The sequence below is a fragment of the Protopterus annectens genome, chromosome 2.part0 (assembly GCF_019279795.1).
Source record: "Protopterus annectens isolate FY-2018-M chromosome 2.part0, PAN1.0, whole genome shotgun sequence".
NCBI lineage: Eukaryota > Metazoa > Chordata > Ceratodontiformes > Protopteridae > Protopterus > Protopterus annectens.
The window spans coordinates 1,180,429,882-1,180,453,015 of NC_056728.1; the positions used below are offsets into that span (position 1 = coordinate 1,180,429,882).

At 37.2% G+C, this 23,134-nt stretch overlaps 1 protein-coding gene across 1 annotated transcript in view; it reads right to left on the reverse strand.

Annotated features, from left to right (window-relative positions):
* The window catches only part of GRID2 (glutamate ionotropic receptor delta type subunit 2), a 4,699,489-nt gene that overhangs the window by 3,598,528 nt on the left and 1,077,827 nt on the right, over positions 1-23,134 (reverse strand). The gene's annotated exons all lie outside the window — the stretch shown is intronic.

The following is a 23,134-nucleotide window of genomic DNA, read 5'->3' on the forward strand; positions in this document are numbered from 1 at the left end:
CAACCTCAGCAGCACTGGACGAGCACAAAGACCCCAACCACCGTGACCAGCCCTACGACCCTACCAGATACACCACCAGACCACCAGGAGGACCTCAATCACAAATCCAGGACACAGAGAAACACCCACTGAAACCCCAGGCCTACTGGACCACTGGAGAATCACCTCAACACCCAGGTAAGTGGAGCACCCCTCACACCAACACTTTATCCCTTTTTCTTTTTTTTGACCACCCCCCCAACCATTCACCCACACACACGCACACACACACACACACACACACACACACACACACACACACACACACACAAACACACACACACACATACACTCTGCTCTCAGTATTCTTTCACCCTTCCCTACCATTAAGCCCTGTCCCTCAACCTATATTCCCAGACTCCATCCCCACATTAAATTAACACTATATAAAACACCAAAGGGAGAGGAGGGAACTGACCCAGTTAACTTAACCCAAAGCAAGCACGCACTGTAATACTGGAAACAAAAAGCAGCAGTAGAAGACAACCACATTGAGAAATGACTTTTAATACAAAAAACAGCAGCAAAGCTTCCGGGTCTACACCCTTCCTCAATGCTAAATACAAATTCAAAAACATATCAGTTAGAGTTAAATAGGAGCCAAGAGGAGTCATGCGATCACAGCCAGCCGATCAGATGACAACATGTAAAATCACAACCGATTATTTTAAAAAATATAAAATTTAAAAAAACATAGGAAGCACATATAAGGAACACATAAGGGACACACGTAAACAATTTACAATCAAAATTTACTCTGCTGTAACCTCAATAAAATAGGCTTTAAGGTAACAGCAGTATTAAGGCCAGGTGGATGATCAGTGACTAACCTCAAAATCCATTCATATTCCTTAACTTCTAAAAAATTATTAATATCACCACCTCTCAAGGACATATGGACCATGTCTACAACCCTAAATTTAAACCTATGCATGCTACCACAAGATAGAATGTGCTTATAAAGTGCATTCTTATAATTATTCCTCCTGATCTCAGACTTATGTTCAATAATACGGTCTTTTAGTCTTCTTGTGGTCTTTCCTACATAGAATGAAGTACATTGGAGGCAAGTAGCCAAATAAACCACATTAGCACTAATACAGTTAGCAAACAGCTTAAAGCTGTAGACACGTCCAGTAACAGGGTGGGTGAAAATATCACTGCCTTTACCTAGAATATCATCACAGCAAGTGCAGTCCATACAACAAAATGTAACCACCCTTGTACTAAGTTGTAGGATGCATTCACGGCTAAAATCTTTGCAGCACAATCTACTTTTCAAATTTCTCAGATTCCTATAAGAGAATAAGGGTTTGGAATCTAACACATTCCTAACATCAGAAGATGCCATCAAAATTACCCAATTCTTCTCAATAATATGCTTAACTGTCTGGGTATTAGTATTAAATGTTGTCACATATCTAACTCTAAGTGGACCCCCCCCCCATATCAGTTTCCCTACCCACATATGTATCAGATTCACTTAGCATGGACGTGTCTACAACTTTAAGCTGGTTGCTAACTGTATTAGTACTAATGTGGTTTATTTGGCTACTTGCCTTCAATGTACTTCATTCTATGTAGGAAAGACCACGAGAAGACTAAAAAACCATATCACCGAACATAAGTCTGAGATCAGGAGGAATAATGACAAGAATGCACTTTATAAGCACATTTTATCTTGTGGTAGCATGCATAGGTTTAAGTTTAGGGTTGTAGACATGGTCCATATGTCTCTGAGAGGTGGTGATACTAATAATTTTTTAGAAGTTAAGGAATATGAATGGATTTTGAGGTTAGTCGCTGATCATCCACCTGGCCTTAATACTGCTGTTACCTTAATGCCTATTTTATTGAGGTTACAGCAGAGTACATTTTGATTGTAATTTTTTTACATGGGTGCCTTATGTGTTCCTTATATGTGCTTCCTATGTTTTTTAAATTTAGTATTTTTTAAAATAATCGGTTGTGATTTTGCATGTTGTCATCTGATCGGCTGGCTGCAAGCACATGACTCCTCTTGGCTCCTATTTAACTCTAACTGATATGTTTTTGAATTTGTATTTAGCACTGAGGAAGGGTGTAGACCTGAAAGCTTTGCTGCTGTTTTTTGTATTAAAACTCTTATATCAACGAGGTTGTATTCTACTCCAGCTAACTTAACCCCTTCTCTCCCCACCATCCAAGGCCTACCTGCATCCACAATACCTACAGGTCATCTGGATGTAAGCTAGTTGTTACTGTACCACCAACTCAAGCCAAATGTGCCTACTTCCTTTAATCCCTAGCACTTAATCTGTCAGAAGTCCCTCCTTCCCCTACCTCACGTCCTTTCACATCTCCTTCTCTCCTTAACCCTTTCACCACCACAATCCTCACCTTAATTTCTCCCTCTATACCCTCCCCACACCTCTTTACCCCTTACTCGCGGGACCAGGACAACTTAGTTTGTCCCAAACTTCATTTATTATGTTTACCATTTCTGAAGGGCACCATTCTTTTTCCAATAATTTTGTGATATACAAGCTCATCGGGACTGAAAGTATGTTTTAAAACATAACAATAAAAATAGGTAAGGTGCTGCTTTAATCCATGTGTGGATTACTTCAGAATCCTAGCAATCATTTAACTGTATCTCCCTTACTGTCTCTCTCTCTCTCTCTCTCTCTCTCTCTCTCTATCTCTTTCGCTCTCTTAGTGTATTTAAATTAACTTACAATGCTGAATGCATTAAAGAGCAAATGGTGATGTTTAGCAATTCTCCAAACATTTTAAGTATCCCAAAGGTGGCAAACACTCTTTTCATCTATGACATTACACCAAGACAACTACTCCACAAAAAATTATGTTTTAATCATATGCAGTGCACATAACAGGGCACTCCTTGAACCTAAGCCATCACAAATAAGTAGGGGAACTTCAGATCAATTTCTCTCATGAGAATTATTTTATTCTTCATGTACGGTTACATTGCTAGTCTGTAATATATTCTGCATCCCATGCTGCATGAGGAGAAATAAAGGCATGCAATTAAATGTTACAACACCTTCATAAACATTTGCTCGATTTTTCAAATGCTTTAGAAACAAGTTTAGAAAATGTCAGCATGGTTTGATTAAGCATATCCACACAACCCACAAGAGAAAAGAGAGCAATGATTAAACTTTTATGAGTTCTTCTAACATACTTTAATTGCTTATCTGGTACAATGTCTTCCACTTAAGAAGATATATATGTAACCATTTGCTTTATGCAGTATGCAAGAAAGCAGCTGCTTTTTAGCAGCAAACATTTCAATTACTAATCAATTACTAGTCAATAATGACATCTAGAGTTATAAAATACAGAATACTTTCTTTGAAGTAGCAAAACCTGTAAACAGAATGCTAATTCTGTTCTTAGTAATTGAGCAAGTCATTAGACAGCATTCAAAATAAATGATTGCTTTACTTAAAAAAAGTATACTTAGCTTAACTCATATTCAGAATGTTTAATTTTCATGTTATGTTACGTACTTCAGTCAATAATAAATGCAACCAAGTACACCTTTTTTTTTTTTTTTTTGCTGTAGTGTAATAAATACATTGCTTGGGGGGGTTTGGTAAAAAATTCAGTCTTATTATATGAGATTTCTGTAATTGTCATAGACCTTTAGCAGAAATTCATACTTGTAATGAAAGCCTTTGGCCAAGTATATAGTCAGACAGCATTTCCACTCAAGGATGTGAGTGACGTTACTATTCTGACTTTTGTGAAGCAGCCACAAGTAAAATGGTTTCTAGAGAGAGAGTATGAGGTCAAAGAAGGGTATTCTCCTGAAAACGTTCAGTGAATTTGCCCTAGAATTAGTAAAAATACTACTTTTTCAGTAACCCATCAAGCACACTGTAAACTGAAACACTGCAGACTTCAAAGATACTACAACACCATGCTCTCCTATTTCTGTCTGACCATTTAGTTCTAGTATTTATCTTCTTGTCTGTTATACATAAGAAAGCAATAACCTTTTTCAAAATTATCATAAAGTCATTCAGGGAACATGACCCACAATTGGTTATTCATGTAGTTGCTATTAAAGATTTTTTTGAAATGGTGAGAGGGAATGCATTTGGAATATCTGGTCATACACTGCAAGCCCATGGGAATACTCAGGTAGGTTCCATGGAATACAAACAGAAGAGGCAGGGAATGAAGGGTACTATGAGAATGTTGCATCATTTGTAGAAGAAATACATTAATTTATTTCTGCATTGGCTGATAAACTGATGCATGGCTTATTTGTTCAGCTATTTATTTTCCCTCACTGCAATATCTCAAAAACATACATTTGCCACTTTCCATTTTAAATAAACAGGGAAAACACCAAAAGACCTTTGACAACCTTTATTGAATCAATATATAAAACATTTGCATCATAACTTTATTATTCATAACTTCATTTTCTTTGCATGTCACCAAAACATCATCGGGGCAGTGTATTACCGCCCACTCTTCCTGAATAAGCAGCGTCCCCCACCCACGCACTTATTCTTACACATTAGGCAGTGTACAATTGCTCATCTTCATCCAAAATTGTCACTTCCATCCAAACATCAGGTTCAAGCAGTGTTCAACCACTCACTTCCACCACTCCATTCTTCCTTGCTCCAAAGTGCACACCAGAGGGGGACAGAAGAGGGACAAGTCTGCCCTTCTTCTTTACCCTCAGACCCTACCCAACTAAACCATCCTAACAACTCAACAAATCTGGGGGGGGGACTGGGTAGGTAACAAGATCATGCCAAAATGTGCTATCTAACTAACTCCTAATTCTCAAACTACCCTAAGTCCCACCCCTTGCTTATTTCACTTCCTCCCTTCATCCCTCCAGAAATTAACCCTTTCTTGCCCTACCCACATCTATACAGCTTGCCCTGCCTGTCAACCCTTACAACCTCAATCCTCCCCATCTACTCATGTACCTCCAACTAAAGATGTCCCATGATAAATGTGTCTGTTCCAAACATCATTTTGTAAGTGAAGTTGCATCCTACATCTTTGGAACTTATTGCATCCTGTAATGCATAAAAATGTCTGCTTTCAGTCCTAACATATAGAGTTATGACAATATTTAAGTAGTGCAATATTCCTTTTTCACGTGTCTTCAGATTGTTGCAGGACCCTATGAAATAGCATTTTCAGGATATTACATTTCTGCATTCATACTGTATATCATTGCCTGGGTGTAAATAGAGGTGCTTTACTTAGTTTTTATCACCTCTTGTCCTAGAAAATGGCCATTAATTCCTCATTTGGTCATTCTTCTTCTTCTTCTTCTTCCTGGATTCTTGGTTTCCAGGGATATTGAGAAATGAAGTTGAGAGCTGGGAATTAGTTGGATTCATTTGCCCTCAAAACCCCACCTCTGTTATCTTTGGGATGCCACACTGAAGTAAGGTAAAACCTTCTGACACAGCAGTCATTTTTCTTATTTTTGCACTATATTATTTTACCTCCAAAAAATGAATTGGAGGGAAAAAAAACAGAATCATGTGATCGCAGAGGATGTATGGGAGTAATAACAGTATTAACAGATCTTCATATTCACCAGCATGACGTTGCCTGTATTGATGATGTCAGAACAGACTGAAATAATGGGGTGCTTATCTCTTCTCATATAAGTCCATGCAGAGTGAGGGAACTGCAATTTCAGAAAGCTTGTATGTATAATCAGTTTGGCAGTATGTTGTTATGCATGTGAATAAAATACAAATTTCATGGACTGAAAATGAATATGAAGAGTGTGCTTAGGTATTGTTTCCATTTGGAGAACAATTTGTACATAATATTTGGAGCATGGCAAAGCAGGATAAATCACAGACAATGGTCCCATTGATCTATGATCAACTACTAAACATAACAGCAGGACAAAGAGCCTTGACAAATTATTTGTCCTAACTATCATCCCATGGCAATATATCTATTATATTTTAAGCACGTGCCTGAGTGTGTGTGTGACTGTGTGTGTGTGTGTGTGTGTGTGTGTGTGTGTGTGTGTGTGTGTGTGTGTGTGTGTGTGTGACTGCCTGTGTCTGATTTCTTAGTGTGCCAGTGTCTGTTTGTGTGTGTGTGTGTGGTGTGTGTGTGTGTGTGTGTGTGTGTGTGTGTGTGTGTGTGTGTGTGTGCGCGCGTGCACATGCTTGTGTGTGTCTGAGTTCTGAGTGTACCAGTGTGTATCTGGGTGTGTTTGTGTATTTTTTACCTACTCTACTATAACTACACCTACCAGTACCAACAATTTATTTGTAAGTTATGTATTTGTTAAACATATAAATGCACTAGACATAAGCTTGTTTTCAGGGGTGACCTGAATGGGCTAACTGATTAAATGACTTTCTCTGACACTGCAGGAATCAAACCCTAACTTAAAAGGATAAAGCTCATTATCAGCTCATAACCACAATCCTCTGTGCTAAGCCGCTAGACAAAATGATGACCTTCTCAGCATGTATAATTACTCGTCCCATGCTAATCAAAACAGAGTGCTACCCACATTACTCATCCTAGACCTTTAATTCCAAAGTGCAAATTTAAGTCAAGTTTGCATCTTCAGTTTTTCTTTCTCCTAGAACTATATCAGGTCTGATAATTTTATGTCCTAGACACATTACATTAATTAATGGTACTTTAAAGCCACTTCTGCACTCTAACAATCTTTTATTCCCAAAAAATCAAAAGGTATTCACTCTTCTTATAAATGTCCTCCACATTGGATATCTGATTGTCACAACACACACACACACACACACACACACACACACACACACACACACACACACACACACACACACACACTCTCACCCTCACATATATGCACTCTAATTCACACTCTTACACACATGCACTCTCATTCACACACACACACACACACACAACACACACACACACACTCACCCTCACATATATGCACTCTAATTCACACTCTTACACACATGCACACTCATTCACACGCACACACACACACACACACACACACACACACACACACACTAGGGTTACCACCTGTCCCACTTTGCGAGGGACAGTCCCTCTTTGGGCAGTTGTGTCCTGCAAAATATTGTGAGAAAATGGCAAATGTCCTGAGATTTTAGGACAAAATTATTTTCTATATTGTATGTAATAGTTGCATAAAACACTTCTTCTGTATCTGAAACACCTAAATGTTATACGAAACAGAATAAGGAACAAAAATGCTACAAGAATAAACTTTTATTCAGGCAAACAACTGAAGTTCTGTCCTTTGTACTGACCATGGGTATGTTTTGCCCTGCAAAATCTGATGTTTGTAGCACAAATGTCCCACTTTGGCCATTTGGAAAGGTGGCAACCCTAACACACACACACACACACACGCGCACACACATACTTTTCTGTTACACCATTCATGAAGTCCCCAACATTCTCTTTTGATGAGCCTTCCACTGCTTTTACACATAATGTTTTCTTCTTGCTTATATCCTTTTCCATCTAGATTGTTCCAGGGAGTGTAATGTTGGTTATACATTTCATTCTACTCCTTCCAAAATGCTCGCTGTTCATGATATATTTCTCAATGTGTCTGCCTCACTTCCTTCATCAGATCTAATGACACCCTTGACTATAAAAGAGTTCTTATTCATCCCACATTCATCTTTTACACTTTTAGTATCTTCTATCGTCACCCTTCAAATGTTCTAAAACCTGATTTGTTTTCCACTCCTTTCAACTCCTCACTCATCACATTAATTTTCCAGTTAATCTTCTTCACTTTTCTTTAGGGGCAGCATTTGAAAAAAGTGAAATTCCCAAAACAATAGGCATGAAATATCTTTGCAGTCTTTGTTTTGTCCTTCAGCTCTCTATTTTTCAAATGTTCCTGTATCAGACAAAACCTTATATGGGCAAACAGGACAGCGGCTTTTGGTGCAAGCTGTCAGGTGATGCTGTGGTTATGAGGCAAGTGTGCGCTAGTAACTGTAGCAAGATATTTGATACAGTTTATCAAGCAGCTTGCTACAGTTACTCCTCAACTTTCAGAGAAGCTTTTTAATTTTTTGTTCTTCAACTATGAGTTGAGTGGGGGAGGGCACAGTTTGAGGATCTGCATAGGGTGTCAGAACAAAAATATCTTTTTCATTGCTATCAGAACAAGCATAAATCGAACAATGGTTAAACTTCAACTATACATTGGATAATAAATGTCAGCCTTAAAATGACTTTAACCTACATGTAAATTATTTGAAATATCGGTAGCTTGGTCTCTTCCTCAGATTGAACTTGTCACAATCACAGTTACATTTCTTATTCATTTTTACATTAATTACTTTCCCTTTCTTATTTTTCTTATATTATTGATTTATTCAATTGTGCAGCACAGCAGTCCTATTATACATCTATTGAGTTGCAGCAAATAGTATTTTTGATTTATACTTAAAATGCCCATACTGGGTTATGCCTAGTCGAGTGTAAAAAGAAACAAGGCATTTCTTAATACCAATATTATATCCCTAATAGTGTATTCTTTTCATACCTCTTAAAATGCAACCAATCAAAATAACATCATTCACAACTTTATAAGAACACACTTTGTTCTAACGTGCATTATTATAATAAAAAAAATCAGCAGCATTCTGCCCATAGTACACCTAACAGCTACAATTCAAAGATAACCATGTGAAGACCTCATGGAGAGTGAAGGGGGCCCATCTAGTACAATATATTTTAAGCCAAAATACAAACCCACTAAAGTAAACAAGTAGTCCAGAAGCATTAAACATGCTCTGTCTCTGAACAGGTTTAATTTAGCAAATGAATATGCCTATTTTCTTTCATTGCCCTATAACAGGTGATAGACACATAAACACATTTTTGTTAATCACAATTGCAAAGTATTTGGGAAACATCAAAAGTATCAATACACTGGTTTTCAACATAATCACGCATGTGTCCCATATAATTTTTTGTTGCCACTCTGAAGAACATGCAACCAAAGTGTAACACTTCCTCTTTTTTCCCATTCATCTTCCATTTCAACAGGCTCTGGACATACATTCATTGTGCTCATGTCCAGTATTAAGGATTTGCAATCCAGCAATGGTGGTAGGCCCTGCAACACATCCATTGGAGACTAAACTTATGTAAACATTTGCATACCCCATGGAGAAAATATCTTGGCAACAGCTGGGAATGATAAGTTACAGCCACTTCTGCATGCCTGATATTTATTAAATGTGGCAAGAAACTGTACCCTTTGTTGCAGAGTAGATGCCACAAAATTGTGATCACTATAACCAGTCTATTTTCAACTTGTAATCAGAATCACTTTTCTCCACAACTGTAATAGAAATTGTTCCTTCTTGTGAAAACTCAAAACTTCAACTAAAATCACCCTTGGATGTCCATATGCTCAATCTGCCAAATGCAATGGTAATTGAGAGACTTTCCCTATTCCCACTCGATTGCATTATGTTGAGTTTCAGATATTGATGGCTTCCTTATCTTTTAATACTCCACTCAGTGGCAAATTGCACATTATCACCTTGTCTTACAAGTCTAATTACTTTCACATAATATTTGTTCAATATAAACAATTAGAACACTCAGTCCTAGTAACATATTTTGTACGTCTGCCGCTAAATGCATGTGGTGTCATACTGCTCTTTTAAAAACTCACAACCGCTGCCACCTTCTGCTGTTTCAGTAGTTCTTAGAACCATCCTTCTGTGCCGGCCACAACCTTATCATTCATCATTATCATCATCATCATTATCAGAAACAGATGGTGTAACTAGACAGTTGTTACAGCTCTCGGTTATTTACTTATGTATGTATGCATTTATGTATGTATGTATGTATGCATTTATGTATGTATGTATGTATGTATGTATGTATGTATTTATGTATGTATGTATGTATGTATGTATGTATATATGTATTTATGTATGTATGTATGCATGTATGAATGTGTTTATTCATTCATTTATTCACATTTGTTTTCTGGGGATTTCCAAATGTGACCAAAACCCCTATACATCAGTAGCCTAGGGAGAAGATTTCCCTGATCACAAAAAAGATACATATCCAGTTTATACAAAGAATACATCTATTGTTATAAAATAGGACATACATTGCATATGGGATTTTACAATTTGAAAACAATACAAGTAATATTCATTAACAACAGAGGTTGAAATCAAGAAAGCATACCTAAAGTTTTATAAAGAAGATACACTAGATGTACAACTTACATGGCAAAAGTTATAAACTTAAAGTATGAAGAATGCTTGTGTAAGCAGAATCTCAAACACATCTTACTAAGTATCTCTAAATATGATCGCATGTAATGGATGGCAACTGGTGCCAATGCATTCTTGTTGGGATAAATAAATATGTAATATGAATATGGGCGGGAAGAAGGAGGAAACAGGACAGTAGGGTAGTATGGTAATGGTAGTATGGGTATATTGTTTCTGAGTATTCACATACTTCTTTACTTTTATGCAGACCAAAGAATAGAACATCATGAAGGATAAATTTATATAGCACCAGGATCAAAATCAACATGAAATTCAAGGGAAAAATAGTCAAATGCTATCCTAAAAAAAATTGTGATTTGGAAAGCTGAACGGAGTAAAAATCTCACAAAGCATCAAAAAATGACATTGCAAAAAAGGGCTCTGAATGGAGAGATGATAAATCAGCAAGAAAAGCAGAGCAATACTGCTGGAATTGAATTCATCCTCGAGTTTTGGTGAGTACCTTAAAGAGGTGGATCCTGTTTTTCACAAAATTTCACCAAGTCAGCACTGATAATATTGACTGCATTTTATATAGCATATATAATGGACAGAAGCAGGTTAAAAAAAAAAAAAAAAAAAAAAAAAGATAGCTGGGTGATCAGTTCCAGGATAAAAAATTGCCCAATCCTAGTAGGTGCACTGATGCCAGGAATGGAAAAATGACAGTGTAGAATCCTCAAGAAATGGAAACATGCCTACAATGGGGCTAGGCCAGGCTCAGGGGAAGAATGGACCCCATTGTTGCAGAAGGAAGTAGTTTCCATAAAAATCACAAAAACTGAGCAATTAAGGTGATAAAGTAGACTATTGAGGATAAGAAAGAAATTATGTATTGTTAATATTATGCAAGATGCCAAGAATTTCTAGACAGAAGAAATAAAAAAAGATTAAGAGATAAATTAGAGGAAAGAAAAAATACTTGCTCAAGAAAAATTGTTAAAAGCTTCAAATGCGAATTTATGTTGATTAATGCAACAGATATATGAAAACATTATACAGACCAAGAAACCTAGGGATGTTTGGAAAAACAAGCAACTGAGGAAGTGCAAAAATATAAAGAACAAACTGGAGATATTTTTGAAAAGTATAAAAAAGAAATATGGACATTGGCAAGAAAGAAAGACCTGATATATAGCAATATTTACACAAAGAAGAAAGCCAAATGAATCAATACAAAAAAGCAACACCAAAAATATTTGAAGAAAAATATGGGCAAAGGTAACCAGATATGGAAAACTTCACAAAACAGATGATTAGTAAAGCAGAAGTTAAAAGATAGAAGCTGAAGTTATGGAATACCTGTGAGGTGAAGGACTTAGTGTAGTGAGTCTACCACAGGTTCTATTACAGCATGATGGAACAATGTGTTCCCCAAGTAAGGAGAAACAGGAGGAGCAGGAGACATCTGAAGAAGAAATATGGACATGAGTAAGAAAAAGAAATTTAATGTGGTGCAATATTTATGCAAAGGAGAAAGCAAAACTAATCAATACAAAAGGGCAGTGCCAAAGATATTTGAAGAGAAATACTGGAAAAGGCATCCAGATAAAATTTACAATTCAAAAAATAAGGAAACAAAAAGGAAAGCAGAAAAGAGGATTAGTAATGGAGAAGTTAAAAAAATAGTAACTGAGGTTGTGGATTAACTGCAAAGAGAAAAAATTTAGTATAGAAAATCTAACTCTGATAATACTACAGCAGAATAGAGCAATGGATCCCCAAATTAAGGAGAAACCTGTGAAGTGGGAAACATCTGATCATCTGACATATAAAAGATGCTTTGGAGCCTTCCATAGGAAACCAGTACAAAAGTTCAGTTGGAGCAAGGGAAGGAACAGGAAATTGTGGCAACTTGGATACAGTCAATAATGTGGAGTGATAGGATAGTGATTTCTCATATGAAAAAGCAATGGATGACACAGGATGAAAGTGAAGAGAATGTGGCACAGGAAGATGCTCTAGAACTTTCTTTAGAATGCCTGCAGGAAATGGGGAACAAAGAATGTGTCCTCAGTTTCCAAGAAAATGATCTTAGAGAAGAGTTGCTTGATTAATAGAGGTGGACAGACATTTTAAGATCAATGAAATAAATAGAATAGAGAATGTCAATAAAACCCAAAAAGGTGGAAGTTTGATAAAATTAATGAAGGCAGTTATTAGGACTGTTCATAGAAATTCATGCAATAAAACAGAAGTAAGTAGGATATACTATTGTGCAGTTAAGTTAATAACAAATTAAGTTCTACTACAAAAACATGGCTGTAAGAGAAAGGAAGTGAAGAAATCAAATGGCATCATGAAACTATCTCATAGAGAAAACTACGAAGCAATTAAGACAAGAAGAGTCACTGTTAGAAGAGCATAGAGGAGAGAATAAATAATCAGAAATACTCAGATAGATGTGATAAAAGCAATGTGCAGTATCAGAACAGATCAGGATACACTGTCACAATTAAACTAAATCTTAGACTATATGCAGATAAATATAAAGAAAAAGTACAAAATAAGCAATTTATTGATAACCTAAAAAGTTTTTTTTAGAGAATTGAGAAACAAGTCAAAAGGGATTGAAACACCAAAAAAAAAGAAAGAAACAGAAGCATTTTGAAGGAATATATATGAAAATCTTGTGGAAAATAATAAAGATGTGAATGGATAGAAGTAAAGGCAATAATAATAAGTTCAAATTTGCAGGATATACAATGAGATAAGGTAATGGCCAGAGAAATTGGAACAAAGCTAAGAAAAGTTCCTAATTGAAACCCCCAGGCCCAGATGCAGAACCTAACTTCTAGCTACAAGTATTAACATCTCTACATGAAGATTAAGCCATGAGTAAGAAGCATTTATATGAGCACCCCAAACAGACACCAACCTGGTTAACAACAGGAAAAAAATACACTTTAAGAGCAAACCTGCAAACTATCCTAAAAACTATAGACCAAAAACTTGCCTTCCGACAACATATAAACTATACACTGGAATTGATGCTGGTAGAGTTTTTTAGTCATTTAAAAGAAAACTCAGTCATGGCAATAGAGCAAAAGGGTAAGAAAAAAAAGTCATATTGAACAAAGGATCATTTGTTGTTAAATAAAGTCATAACAAAGAACGTTCAAAAGGGGAAGAATCTAAGTATGGCATGGATAGACTATAAAAAAGCATTTGACAATATCCCAAATTCATGGATAATAGAATGCTTAAAATTTATAAGATACGCCCTACACTGATTGATTACATTACAGCGACTATGAACAGTGGCAAACCACTTTGCAATTGAGCCATGATAATGGACAAATTATTATTCCAGGGATAAAAATTCAAAGGGGATATTCCAGGGTGACTATTTGTCACCGATGCTCTTTTGTCTTGCCCTTAACCTATTAAGTTGTCTACTTAACAGATTAGGTCATGGCTACAATTTGGCTTTCAGAAAATAAAGTGTAAAGACTTCCCATCTTCTTTTTGTGGATGATTAAAAACTGTATAGCTCATTAGATGAGGAACTAAAAGCACAGATACAAGTGGTCAAAACTTTCTCAGATGATATAACTGTTGATAAATGTGTAAAACCAACCTTTAAAGCAGGAAAGCTGCAGCATCACATCAGCCAGGAACAGGAACGAACTTGAACAAGAGGGAGTGTATAAATATTTGGGAATTGATGAAGGATAAACAAAAAAACATGAACAAATGTGAATAAAATGTAGTAAGGACTATAATTAATACTGAAAACAGTGCTGACATCTAGGAGCCAAGTCCAGTCTATAAACTAATTTGCTCTTTCTGCCACAGCTTACAGTTTTGGAGTAACTGATTGGCCCCAAAAGGTGTTGTACTGGTTGGACAGGAAAACAAGAAGGATGCTTCATGCTTATCAAATGATTTATAAAAAACGGGTCTACATCAGTTGAGTGAAAACCCTATTACGCGAATACGTCAAACCGTATTGCGTGAAGTACGTAAACCTCGAACATCCAAAACCTCAAATTCCGAAATTTCAATTTGTTTTGGTTGGCCTGTCTGCGGTTTAGCTCCTTAAGGTAAGTGTGCGATAGATAGGACTTTAGGGTTAGGATTGGGGTTAAGGAAAGTGCATTGATAGGTAATGTATGTAAGATTTTGTGTAGTGTTAGATGTAACTTTTTTTTTTTAAGTGTATGTATGTGTGTTATTTATTTTGTTTGGGTGTATGTCTGTAGGGGAAGTGTGGAGTAGTTATGGACCTTAGGGTTAGGGAGGGGTTAAGGATAGTGCATAGATAGTTGTGTATGTGGGGTTTAGTGTAGTGTTGGAAGTACGGTTTTGTTAAATGTATGTATGTGGATTATTTATTTTGTTTGGGTATATGTCTGTAGGGTTTGGTTAGTGTACGTATGTGGTTTAATTATTTTGTTTGGGTAGGTTCTAAGTAGTGGGTGTTGGGGTTGGCTGACTACGATAGTTCGATATTTTATTTTTTGCAGTTTAGTGCGTTCGAGATTTTCGCGGTTCTAGGTATAGGGGTCGATGTTTAGGTATTCGCATAAAAGGGTTTTCGCTCAACTGATATAGACCCATAAAAAACAGTGTATACTAAAACTATATATGCCCCATCCTGAAGGAGATATGGGCCTCCTCAAAAGTGATTACATGTATAGTTCTGGTATAGTAGGACTGCATACATATCTGATGACCTCACAAGACCCAAACATTGTGAACGTTTTAAAACACGAGGAGAATAAGTCTAAGGTGACTTCCCTGCTTAGTTTAGCAGAAGCATATCATGTGTGAAGCAGGAAAAGAAATCAAACCAGAAGTAAATAAAAATCAGGCAGCAATTGAATGTGCCAAAAAGCAAAAGAAAGACTATGATATGATGGATCAGGTAAGAAATCAAGAAATGTGGAAAATGCATAAATATAGTTGCAAGTAGAGACAACACTTGAAACAACCTTCTCTTCATAAGGGCTGAACATAGAAATGGTTAAAGAGAGGTTAATTTAAACCAAAAGGTGAAAGGTTAATATTGGCAGCCCAAGAACATACACGTTGGTATACAAAGTCCATTGAACATGTGGGAGAAGCAGACAAATATAGGTTTTGTAAAACAGAATTGGAAACAGTTGATGCATCTTGTTGCAGGTTGTGATATATTAATGGCAGAAGGACTGTATACTGAAAGGCATAATAATGTGGCAAGACTGTTGCAATGGAGATTGTGCAAACATTATAATACTGATGTAGTTGAAAAACACTGGAACTATGACCCACAAAGCATTATAAATACGCATGAACTTTATATTACATGGGATCACCCATTAACATCAGTTCAACAAATAGATGCAAGAAAATCAGATATGGTAGTCTGGTTTCCTTGCATCTATTTGTTGAACTGATGTTAATGGGTGATCCCAGGAACATCGGTTAAACAAATAGATGCAAGACAACCAGATATAGCAGTCTGTGAAAAGAAGACAAAAGTAGCATCAATCATTAAAATTGAAATATACCCAGTGACTGCAGTGTATTACGTACAGAGAGACACAAAGTCATAAAATACCAGGAGTTGCATGCAGAAACAAGGGCAGTGTGGAAGAATGATACCCGGACAGTTCCAATAGTAGTAGAAGCAATGGTTGTTTTAAAAAATAACTTACAATCGTACTTAGATATTTTACTAATACATGTAACTCCATATGAATTGCAGAAACAGTCAGTACTGGGCACACTGCTGGTTCTGAGAAAAGCACATCTGTCTAACATCAAAGATTGAAGCAATACCAATTTCATGAATTTTAATCGTACTTTAACTTAGGAATGAGATCCATTCCTTAGGAACGGGATTCATTCCTGTCTTCTTTTTTTCCAAACATCTGTATTAAATTATCACTTGTGACACAGGTAAATTTAATTTCATATAAAAGTAATCAAACTATAATTAACATAAACATTATACTTCATACATGTTGCTATATATCCTAATCAACATTACATAAATTACTCAGTTCCTGCCTTTTTTTAAGAAGAAACATTTTTATTAAACCATCACTTATTACATAGGCAATCATACATTTATTTAAATGAAAACAAACCACACCGATGCAATCATATTTGCAAGCATTTTACATCAGAAACCATAATGACACATTCCCAGTTGCAAACATTATACATAACTTATAATCTACCCAATGTTTTTCAGTCAAACATTGCATAGCTCATTTAAGTTCTGCCTTCTTTTAAACCTCATTCCTCCCCTGTGTGTATTGTTCCCACAATTCCCATTTCCCTATGTAGTTCGCTCTTACCCTTTTCTAAAGAGCTCAGTTCCAATTGTTTTATCTTTGTTACTATATGCAGCCACCATTATTAGACACAGCTAGGCCTTACCATGTCTAGGCAATTTCTGTTCTGTATCATAGCTCAGAAAAATCATCTCCCTCATCAGATCAATCTGCCCACCCAGCATCTTTGACAGTGCATCCCATGGGGAATCCTTAAAGTCTGCCAATCCATTGCACTCCCAGAAAATTATTTCCTAATAACCTCTTTCTTCCCCATCACACCTCCAACATTTGCTGTCTGCCTTATGTAAAATTCTCGGGAGTCTACTTGGGGTATAGAAATATCTATGTAAACATTTCCAGGCAAACATTCTAAATCTTCCAGATTTTATTGCACATTTGGGAGACATACGTATATCCTCCCATTGTTTTTTTTGTAAACTGCTTATCCAATCACTCTTTCCAATCCTTTCTAACATCCCCTGATTGATTCTTATAGTTGTCATGCAATATTTTATATGTTCTACTAATTATTCCTTTTTTAATGACAAATTCTGTTTTAGATTTACTAAGAACTCTACCAATGTTGGTCTCTCATTCAGATTTAGACCCCCCCCCATTTCTTTTGTCTTTACCTATACTATGATATAAATCCCTGATAGGGAAAGCAATTTCTAACCTGCAGTCCAAATAAATTCCTGGCATCCTCATCTTTCCCTTTCTAGTTACATTCCTGTCTTGGTATAAGAAACCCAAAAGACTTGTAGAAATTAAAAAAGGGACAAAAACTTTGAAAGCATTCCTTTGTAAATAATTATTAGATTCAATGTAATACTGGCATATAATGCTTGTGGCTATACCACACATTAGAGTTAGTCTGGTGCTGGCACTGGAATATGTATGCTATGTGGTTGAACAGCACTGAATTCAGTTTTATAATACAATGGTATGCTTAGCATTGCACATTTTATTTATTTATTTATTGACATTTGTTAACCGGGTTTGTCCAACTGGGCTTGTGGCCCATTTTCAGTGGAGACCCAAGGAGAAAAGTTCCAGTAATACATTTTAAAACAAGTAGATTTTTAAACAATATTGATATAATAGCAGTTATAGCAAAACGATTCACACATGTTGAGTTACATGCGTAAAGTTGAAGTTGCATTAAAAAGAAGCTAAGTAACAATTTTACATTAATATAGTTCAACAGGTCAACAATAAACATTTTTTGTTTGTATAAAATTGTGCAAATGCATAGTAGACACACTGGAGAGAGAGGTGTAATGAGGTACTAAGTATGGTCGTTTTGAGGGTACATAAAGGGAAGGAAGACTAGGTAGGGTCATGGCAAGGGCAGGTTCTGGAATTGAGAAAATAAGCTTTTAGTTCATTTTTAAATTGTGAGGTGTGGGAGATTGAACGTAAGTCAAGAGGAAGTTTGTTCCAAGCATGGGCAAGTGAGTGTTTGTAGAGTAGTTTGCGTACTGACCTTTTTGGGTAGTAGATATCAAATAATTGTTGGTTAGAAGTATGGCGGGTCTGGGATGGGATGTAGATGGAGACTAACAGAAGGAGGGTTTATAAAGAATAGAGTGTAGCATATGAAATTGATAAGATAGCAGAAACTGGGGAAGTTCAAGCCATTGAAGAGAGTTTAAAGAAATGCAGTGGTGTGAGTTGTATGGGGAGTTAGTAATGAATCTGGCTATTTTATGGTAAGTCTTTTCAGTTTGTTTAGAGTGGAGGCCTGGATATTGGTAAGAACTGGGGCAGCGTATAAGAGGGAGGAGAGGAGTGCCTGGCCCAGGGTAAGTCTAGATTCAGGGGTTAGGAATTTTTTGTTCCGATATAGCAGACCTAGTTTCTGGTTTGTTTTTTTTTTATACATGGAAGTATGTGTAGGTTGAACTTAAGTTCGTCATCGATAATGACCCTTAGGAGTTTTGTGTGGGTGCCAGGTTGGATGTTTGTATTGTTAGAAGATGTAATAAAAAAGGAGGTTTTGTGATGCGAAAGAGAACAGGGAAAGAAAAGTAGGAGTTTGGCCTTTTTGGGATTTAGGATCAATAGGTTGTGAGAGAGCCATTGTTCAGTGGATAGTAGGGCCTGTTGGGTCAGGGAGTGTAGTTCAGGAATGTTATTTGAGATGGATATGTGTGGAGTCATCGGCATACTGAATAAGGGAGGATTCTTTGCATGAGGTGTAAAGATCATTGGTGAAGATGTTAAACAAAAGGGGTCCCAAGATGGAGCCTTGGGGTACACCAGTGGAGATGGGAAAAAAAAGTGAGGAGGATGAGAGCCATTTGACAGATTGTTCCCTGCCAGATAGGTAACTATTAAACCAGGCAAGTGCGGAGGGGGAAAGGTGGAGTTTGCGAGTTTGGATAGTAGTAGAGGATGAGAGAAAGTATTGAAGGCTTTGGAGAGATCTAGAAAGAGACAGGAAATGAGTGTATTGTTGTCTAGAGCCTCTGCAATGATATGAGTGAAGGAGAGGAGGGCAGTTGTGGTGGTGTGGTGAGGATGAAATCCATGTTGGGTAGGGGTAAGTAAGTGGTGTGTGAGGAGGTGATTGAGAAGCTGTGAGTGAATACATTTTTCTAATATCTTGGAGAGGGGGGACAGAATGGCAATGGGTTGGTAGTTTGAGGGGTCAGTGGAGTTTTCACCTTTATGAAGAGGGATAGTGTAGAAATATTTCCAAAGGGTGGGGACAGTTGATTCCAGAATAGATCGATTAATTAGTATAGATACAGGATAGGCAATTGAGTCAGCAGCAAGTTTGAGGAATGTAGGAGATAGATTGTTGGTGGAAGGCGAGAAAGGTTTTAGCTTGAGTAGCAGAGATTTGATGTAAGTAATGGGAAATGGCTCAAAAGAAAACAAAGTTATGTTAGTGGGACTTGGAGAGGTGGGTGTCAAAGTAGAGTTTGGCTTAGAGGTTACCATATTTTGGATGGAAGAGATAAAGTATTTATTCAGGAGGGTAGCTGTTTCCTGAGAGGAAGAGATAGAGTATGGGGAAGGATTAGAGGGCTTTCCAGGATAGAGGATGTTGTTGAGAGTTGACCAACATTTTCGAGGATTGGATTTGTTGTTAAGCTGAGCAGAGCTATAGTATAACTTTTTGTCATTAGTTGTATGTTTTTTCGCAAGGTTCCTCAGTTGTCCGTATTTTTTAAGAAAAGGTGGTTGTTTAGTTTTAGGCCAGGTTTTCCAAGCATGATCTCTTTGTTTCATAAGGGACCTAGTCTCTTTGGAGTGCCAGGGAGCATGGTTTGATTTTACTCTGATCTTCCTAGAGGGAGCTAAGGAGTTTAGAGTATTCATGAAGATGCTATTGAAAGTGCTTACAGCATCATTTAGGGGGAGGTGTTTTAGGATGGACCAATCTATGTTGTGGAGAATGGAGTTAAATTGGGGTGAATTGAAAGTTGATAGTTTTCAACAGTCTTTGATAAGGTGGGGTTTAGGAATATGGGAGTAGTGTCTTAAAATGGTGGTAGGGAGATGATCACTGAGGGAGTCAGGTAAGGTGGTGGGATTGTGGTATTGGTGGGGGGAATTGGTAAGGATCCAGTCTATGATGGAGCTGGAAGTAGAATTTGTATGGAAGCGAGTGGGAGTTGTTATAAGTTGGTGGAAGCCATGTAGGTGGATACTGAGTTGGGGGGGATCAGTTGTGAGTTTGGACCAATCAATGTTGACATCACCAAGGATAAGTGTCTCATATGGTATGTTGTGGGAGAAACAGGATAGGATGTTTTCAAGAATGTGAAGATTGTTACCAGAAGGAAGGTAGATAGAGGCAATTTCAAGTTTTTTTGGGGGGATTCAGATGGCAGTTAAGGATGATGATTTCAGCTGGAAGGAAGTCAGGAATTGGGGAAGGGTATGGTGAGAGGTTAAGAATGTTTGAGTAGAGGATGGTCACGCCACCACCTTTTTTTACAGGTCTATCAGATCGGAAGATATTATAACCTGGTGGGAGTATTTCACTTTTTGAGATTTGTGGCTTGAGCCAGGATTCAGATAGGGAGAGGATGTGAGGGGTATTGAGAGCTAATCATGAGTGCAGCTTGGTGACTTTATTAGCTAGACTCTGAATATTCAATGAGTAAATAGTTAAGTATTTGGATGGAGATTATTGTTGTGACTGAGGTCGGTGACTGTTAGAGGAGTAAGATGGGGGCAGTGTAGAAGTAGTTTTGGGGAGAGAAAAGGGGCCAGGGTTGGGATGGATATCTCCAGAACAAAGTAGGTTTTTAGTGAGGAGTGAGTGTGTAGTAGATGCTAGATGGGGTTTGTATAGTTTTGACTTAGCTTTGTGGGAAGGTTTAAAAACCTGTATTATGGATAGTCTATATAGACTTGAGGTAGAGGTAGTAAATAGATTAGGGGAGACAGTAAAAGATGAAGTAGTTGGATATATGTTGTATGAGTCAGAAGTTGGTGAACATATGAGTGGGTCAGAGAGATTGGAGTGGTAAGAGGTGGAGATAGAGAGAATAAGGAGTAGTGTAGAAGATATTAGAAAATAATACATGTTGGAATAAAATATGGTCAGATAGAGTAGGTAGAGAGACAGTGGTATAGAGGAAGTGGTGTTGACAAGATTGACAGATTAGTAAGGTGGTTGTGGCAATAGGCAGGAAGTGGAATTGTAGTGGCTAGTGGGACAGGAAGGGGAGAGATAGTTAGGTATAAAGGTAATTGCAATTGGGTGGGTGGCTATGGGGGTAGGGTAGGGGAGCGAAGTGAGCCCGAACGCAGCGAGGGTGAACGGAGCGGGGCTAGCACCTTGGTCAAGATGAAGTCATAGAAACAATCAGAAAAAGATAGTGAAAAACTAGCTTAAGAGACAAGGATATAAAGTTTCTAAAAGGTATAGTCACAGAAATAAAATAAAAAGAAATAAAATATGAGCAGAAGTAAGCTTACAAAAGGACACTGGCCTCAAGCTACACAAGTAGATTTACTTGACAGATCCAGTGCTGTATGGCTAAAATAAGCTACAATAGAGAGGGGCTTTGGAGGGGGAAAGAGAGGTATTATTAGCAGCTAAAAGCAGGGAAAAACATTAAAAAAAACATTAATATGTAAGAGTCTGAAGACAGTAAAATAGGGCAGGTGCACCAGGAAAGGCAATTATGAGTGCGGCTAGAAATGAATTCAGGGAAGGGTAAAGTGCAGAATAGGAGAATATACACAGAAACAGTATGAGGATAGTGGGTAACCAAAGAGAAAGGATAGGACCTGCTGGCGTCTGCTTTTCATGGTGACTAGCAAAAAAAAAACACTGTAAATTCTTGTTGTGCTTATAAAGTCTAGCATTAATTAAAAGATTAGCTTATGTAGTAGTTATTTACTGGGACACATACTTCAGTGGTATTATTTTAAGCTTAAAATGGTGGCTTCCAGACAGATAGTTAGAGTTGCAGGGTATCTGTTAAGGTCCTCAAACCTGTGTTGCCTGTACTGTGGCCAGGAGAAAAACACAGGGAAAAATCCACTAGGGTTCAGTGGTATTATTTTAAGCTTAAAATGGTGGCTTCCGGACAGATAGTTAGAGTTGCAGGGTATCTGTTAAGGTCCTCAAACCTGCGTTGCCTGTACTATGGCCAGGAGAAAACCGCAGGGAAAAATCCACTAGGATTCAGTGGTATTATTTTAAGCTTAAAATGGTGGCTTCTGGACAGATAGTTAGAGTTGCAGGGTATCTGTTAAGGTCCTCAAACCTGTGTTGCCTGTACTGTGGCACATATGAAGACAACTAACTTACAAAGATGACACTCAGTACTAGCAACAAATCTCAGAGTGAAAAATGTCATGATTCACATATAATATATGCATGTATATGCATTAAAAATACAAATTATTCAAACAAATATTGTGAAGGACATCCTTATAATAAGTACATTCTTCTAAGTAGTAAGCATGTATACAGTAACACAAATAATAGACACTCGCACATAATACTATGTATCTGTAGTGCTCATCCTCTGCCTAGGTTTTCTTTTGTAAAATGACTTGTGGTGTCATTCATACAGCTTGCTTACCATTGCTGAAGTGGAAAGAAGGCTGCCATAGTGTGTATTTCATTATGGTGCCTAACTTACTTCATTTTAGCTCTGAACTGTGCACCAGGCAAAGCCATATGAGGTCAGATTAAAAAAAATAATAATGATTCAAAGGCAAGATTTTGAAGTGAATAAAACATGACACTTCACTGCCTTACATTTGGTACCACCAAAGGATGCTTCACTTTATAATCTTTCTAGCAGGCTCCTGACAATCACTACAGCAGGTGTTCTGACACAATGTACTACTAATGGAAATCCATAAATAGCAAATTTTAAACTGCCAAACAAAGGTGTATTTATTATAAAAAAGCAGTACCATATCCATCACCATGACAGGTTTATCACTTACTGATTGCACTAATAGAAAACTTGCCACAGTAACTGGAACATCAGTGCCAAAAAGCACACCTTCTCTTTGCTGAATACCTGT